The following is a 5,573-nucleotide window of genomic DNA, read 5'->3' on the forward strand; positions in this document are numbered from 1 at the left end:
TTCATACACTAGCTTTGGCATGCTAGTGCCCATAAACTGCTGGTGGTGAAAGAGACATATTCATGCAGCGATCCCTGCAGCAACCATTGCCAATCAGCAACTGAGAGACTTATTATGAGTCATTGGTGCATGAGTGCTCTAATTTCCTATTTCTTTTTTTCAATATTACAACATTGTTATTCCCTGATATTCCAATTTCAGTGCTGCTTGGTTCCCCCCCCCCCTTTTTTTTTTAAGGCAACATTCTGTAATGCTTAATTGAGATATTGAGATCAGCACAATATTTGGTCAGTGAATGTTTCCTTAGGCCAGTGGATTTATAGTTAGGGACAGAATTGCAAAATAGGCCACCTCCTCCCCATCTCAGGAGAGGTGTTCTAAAAAGCAATCTGGCATCAGAATCTGCCTGTGGGGTTTTCTTTCTTTCTTTCTCAAAATGTATGCCTTTTTTAACCTGCCTCCATGTGCAATAACTCAATGACAAGTTGAATTCCTTTTTCCAAGATGCCACTTAAAGGGTTTAAGAACTCTTTAACTCCATTAAATGTAATATACTTGAGGAAAAGTATAGTTTTGCCTTAGAAGTTTCATTGTCTCTCATGCTATAGTGCTGCCTTTTCTGATTATAGTTCCCCAAAGCGCACTTTAAGGTATAGTTTAAGATCATTTGAAGTCAAATGTATACTTTATACAGTACATATAATTTTACTTACTTTTGCTTAAAAGTATACTTTATGAAGGGTGTCAAGAGGGCAGAAGTAAATCCCAAAGCATTGTGTGATTAAAATGATTATTAGTTGAAAGTGCTTCAATGGAGTATTACTTTTTTATACTAAAAGGTGCTGGGTCTTTTGCTCCATGTGTCAGAACAAATTTGCTTGTATCAAGGGTTCACTTATGTCAAATGAAGTCTGTGCTGGTGCCTATAAAACTCATTTTCTAATTCTTTTAAATAATATGACTATTTGAAATTTCTAATGTTAACAAACAAACAAAGCTATTGGTCCTGATTTTCCACACACTAACAGAAAGGTTTTATATGGATGCAGCCCTACTCTATTTACTCATCTCCATCACCATAGAATCTGAGCACCCAATCATAAATGGATTTTATCCCCATGAGTCTCTGGTGAGTTGGGAAAGTACTCTCCCTCTGTTAGTGATAGGGAACTGGAGCAAAATGTACATTAAGTAATATGCCCAAATTCACACAGAAAGTCAGTGGCTGAGTTGGGAATGGAACCCAGGTCTCAGTTCAATACCCTATCTGTTAGGCCACTCCTTCCAATCCATTGACTTAAATGGAGTCACCAGATTTCCAATGGCATAAGTGAGCACCGAATCATGCTCTATCTTTCTAGACATCCGCATGAAGGTCTTAATTCCTAAATTGTTTAATAACACTAAACTGTGTAGCCTTGCCCAATGGGGATAAATCTGGACCCCGTGCAGGAGTTCTGCATGCTTTAGAGCCCTTATTTATGAGGGCTTCTGGCATGCCACTATATAGAGGGCTTTGGGAAGTGGACAAGCCAAGGGGCAAGCCTGCATGTGATCAGTGAATCTACAGATATGTGAGTCCATGTACCACTGTCCACAAGGAAAGAAAGGACACTCTTCTGAAGGCTATCACAGCTCCATAAGTCCAGAAGTGGATTTGGAGCGACTCTGTTTCCACTCCATAGCCTAGTGGGTAGAATCTGATCCCCAGCACACCACTGGGCTGCATTGTAGGGTCCAGGACTTTGCACTAAGAAAATTACATTTGTAACAGATAGTGTTTCACAAATCGGGGGCCTGATACAAAGTCCTTTGTAATCAGTAAGGGTATGTATACACTGCAAAAAAAACCCCCAAAACATGACAGTGAGTCTTAGAGCCTGGGGTCAGCTGACTTACGGTCATGGGGTTCATGCTACTGGACTACAGATAGCAGTGTAGACTTTCCCATTAGGGCTGGAACCTGGGCTCTGAGACTTGACGAGGGCAGAGGGTTTCAGAGCCCAGATCTAACTCCAGCAGGAAAGTGTACAGTGCTATACTTAGCCCCATGAGCTAAAACAACTCAGTCAGCTAACTCAGGCTATGAGACTTGCAGCAGTGTGTTTTTTGTTGTTGGTGGTTGTTTTCTTGCAGTGTAGACATAATGTAAGAGTCCTTTTATTTACCTCAATGTGCTTAGGATCAGGGTTTGTGAGAGAGAAAACATAACTGGGCCAGATTTTGCCCTCAAGCACCTTTGTCATCCTATGGGGCTGAATGGATGTAGCTGAGGTTGGCTGTGGGCCCAGAGTGTATACAAATATCTGCAAGAGAAGTATGGAAATGAGAGAGCAAGGAAATGTAACTTGGAATGCACTGAAAATGATTCATACAGGTATTCTCTGTATAAACTAAAATGAAATCACACTTCATGCTGCCCTATATATTACATGATAATTTAGAATTCTAATTATCAATACAAATTGCCAAGTTTGAGCTGGTCACACCTAATTTACGAACTGTATACGATAACATTAACTCACCAGCTAATTCCCAGTTGTACCCTCTCCAGCATTATTTGAGTGATTCAGCCAAGATTTTAATTGATTTTCATAGTAGCCAGTTGTTAATAGGATAATTTGTCAATACAATAATAAAACAATTGTTCCCATTGAGAGTTCAGTTTATCAGATAACAAAGTTAAATCTAGTTTCATTAATTAAAGGCAGGTGTAGGATTTGCTGGATGAAAGATATAAATCCCTATGGCACTGTGGAAATCTAGGTCAGAGGTCATTGAAAAATTAGTTAAGCATGATGGACCAACAGTGACCTATACAGGTGTTCCAGCTTTCTTTCTGGGTATCACTTCCTGTGTTCTTATTTAAACTCTGGCAAAGCCCATAGGTCAACACATGTATTTCTAAGTCTGTATTAGATTAAAAGCAAGTCTAGAGCTGCTGAAACTTTCAATTGCTTGCTATCAAACTCCAGATAATATTGCCTACTGGAATGAAAACATCACAATGTCTCTACAGTGTCATATATGTTACTAAGGGTTTTTTGCTTATACCCTTAAATGCCTCGTTTCCTATAATGATGATCTTAAACTACATTACAATATTTTAAAAGGTGAAAAACATATCAAAGGTTTAGATTACTATTCATTTAGGCTGGAGAAAGAAAGTACTGTAATGAGGAAAACATGTCAGTGAAATACCTCATCCACTGAAAATCATCCTGATTCTTACAAATGAATTAATCTGCTACAGTAAATTCTTATAAATCCTTAGCCATGACACTTACAGTAGTTATGTGAGTATTTTTTGTCACATTGCGAAAGTTTTAAAAATAACCTTTCCTCATCTCTTATGTTTTCTGCCTGGCTACTTTAATTTATACCGTGTGATACTGAGCAAATCTTTCTGTTTTGATGTTCTTCTGTCTACTCCAGACAAGCAGTAGATCTTTAAAGAAAATAAAAGCCATGGCAATTTATCTAAAAGCTCATTTGTTGTAAAGAGGGAAAAGAATCCAGACTGTGCTCTTTTTCACACCAAATATATTTTTATTTCTTAAACTTATTTTCTTAGCATTTTGGTTCCAAACTGTGGCTCAGCCTTCTTGTGGAGAAACAAAAAGAGTGGACAAAACCAAGAAGAGCTTTCTGGGTCTGCACCAGATGAGCTAGAGAGTTTACAGGGACAAATGTGAAAGGATGTAGCATGGTGGATGATTCAAAGGTGAAGAGTTGTTTTTCAGAGGGAGGAGAGGGATTGCCCCTGGTGTCTCAATGGTGAGTAGCTAAACTCTGCGTAGGGACTTTAATGTCTCAAGTGTGGGTTTATTGAGGACAGGGACTTCTTCTATGCTCTTTCTGTCTCCCAGAGGGTAGAAAGAACAGGCTAGTCACAGGCCACTTCCCCTCCCTCGCCCACCCCCAGACTTGTGAGCTACAAAGAACTATGTGGTGCTTGCCACTTTTTGTGTAGTTTATATTTTTTTATGATTGAGGTGGTAATTAAGGACGGTTGTTAATTTTACCTCTAATTTCCTTGTTGTTCAAATGGGGATTTTTAAGTGGGGACTTCACAATCATTCTTCCTATTTTACTTTTTAAACAGAGAGCATCACGGCCCTGGAAAACTTGGGCCCATTTGAGATCTGTTCACATCATTCGGTCAAGAGTCTTGCCCTAATATAGAGGCTTCACAGTGTGTCTCCAAAGGGAAGTTAATTTTCATGGAACTGTTTAAAATTTAGCATGTAACTGATCTTGCTTATTTCAGTGTTAACCTGGATTGTAACCATTAAGTATATATTTTGAATCCAGACATTTTCTCTTTTTTTTTTTCAAATGGAATTGCTTAAAAACTCAAAAACCTCAGAATCAATTCAGTATTATTCAATTATTAGGGCACGGAAAACTACAATGTGAAGTTATTTTTGTGGCTAACATTTTTGCAAGCAGCTTACCTCACAAATAAAGGGACTTTTTGGTTTATGAATTCAGAGTGGTTTGAAATTAATCCAATGCTTCACATTTTTAAGAGAGCTTTGGTCTTCCCTGCTGATGCATGGCAATAATTTCCAAGTGCTCTAATTGTTTGCTAGTGGGAGCCAGAGTTTCTTTTTTAACTTCATTCAGTTACAAATGTTGCTCAGTCTTAACCTACTATACAAAGCAGCGTCTTTCCCGTACCACTGAAACCTATTCCTTTAAAATTCATTTGTCAAATCCATCTAGTCTTTGTGCAAAAGGAAAAAGTCATAATGATAAAATAAAAAAGGCTCCGTGTTTGTTTGTGCATCTGAGTGTTACAGACATTCATTAACTTTTGAAAGAAGAAGAAAAAAAATCTTTTTTCATTTAGGCACCACTGATATATGTTTTCTGGCTGTAGGACTGAGCGTTCCAAAGCTGTTTTCATGTCAAATGCTGACGTTACCCATACCAATTAAATCTTACATCACCTCTGTAAAACAGAGATGATCATAAAACTCTTTCTTGTTATTGAACAGCTTAATAAATATATACTGAGATAATACAATATGTAGAGAAAATTGGATTGGCCAAAATTTCCGTATTAAATTGTAGCCACCTTTATGCAGAGTAAATATATATACGATCGAGCTTTGCTATTGATTTTAAAAGCCTTTCTCAAATATTGAGGTGAATCCTGAGCCGGTGTAAATCAACATAGCTCTGTTGAAGTCAGTGAAGCCATGCCAATTCACCCCAACTGAGGAGCTGGGCACTTACAAATAGATATTAATTTTATTTGTCTTTTTATAAACAGAATGTTTCTGTAGTCAGAATTACTCCTGTATTATAAACTGAATGTTTCTGTAGGCAGAATTAAATCTGTGTTTTCATCTAATCTATTTGTCTACATAAAGCTATAGATACATGTGTACATATGGTTTTTCCTTTGAATTTCTGGAGTTTTATAAGTCAGGGTGACTGTTTGCCTTTTTTCTGAATAAACCAAATTCCTTATGGTAAAATATAACCGCAACTTACATCTTTTATAATCCAAACCAAATGACTCTTTGTTTGGTTTTATTATCATTTCTTACTAAGCTAAGACA

General features: G+C 37.5%; 1 long non-coding RNA gene across 1 annotated transcript in view; it reads left to right on the top strand.

Moving 5' to 3' along the window:
* The first annotated feature begins 3,514 nt into the window (after nt 1-3,514).
* LOC142069973 (uncharacterized) overlaps nt 3,515-5,573 on the top strand; it is an 11,301-nt gene continuing 9,242 nt past the window's right edge. The window contains exon 1 of the long non-coding RNA XR_012665936.1: nt 3,515-3,777. This is a non-coding gene — a long non-coding RNA (uncharacterized LOC142069973). The remainder of the gene's footprint in view (nt 3,778-5,573) is intronic.

The sequence above is a fragment of the Caretta caretta genome, chromosome 1, assembly GCF_965140235.1.
Source record: "Caretta caretta isolate rCarCar2 chromosome 1, rCarCar1.hap1, whole genome shotgun sequence".
Taxonomy (NCBI): Eukaryota; Metazoa; Chordata; order Testudines; family Cheloniidae; genus Caretta; species Caretta caretta.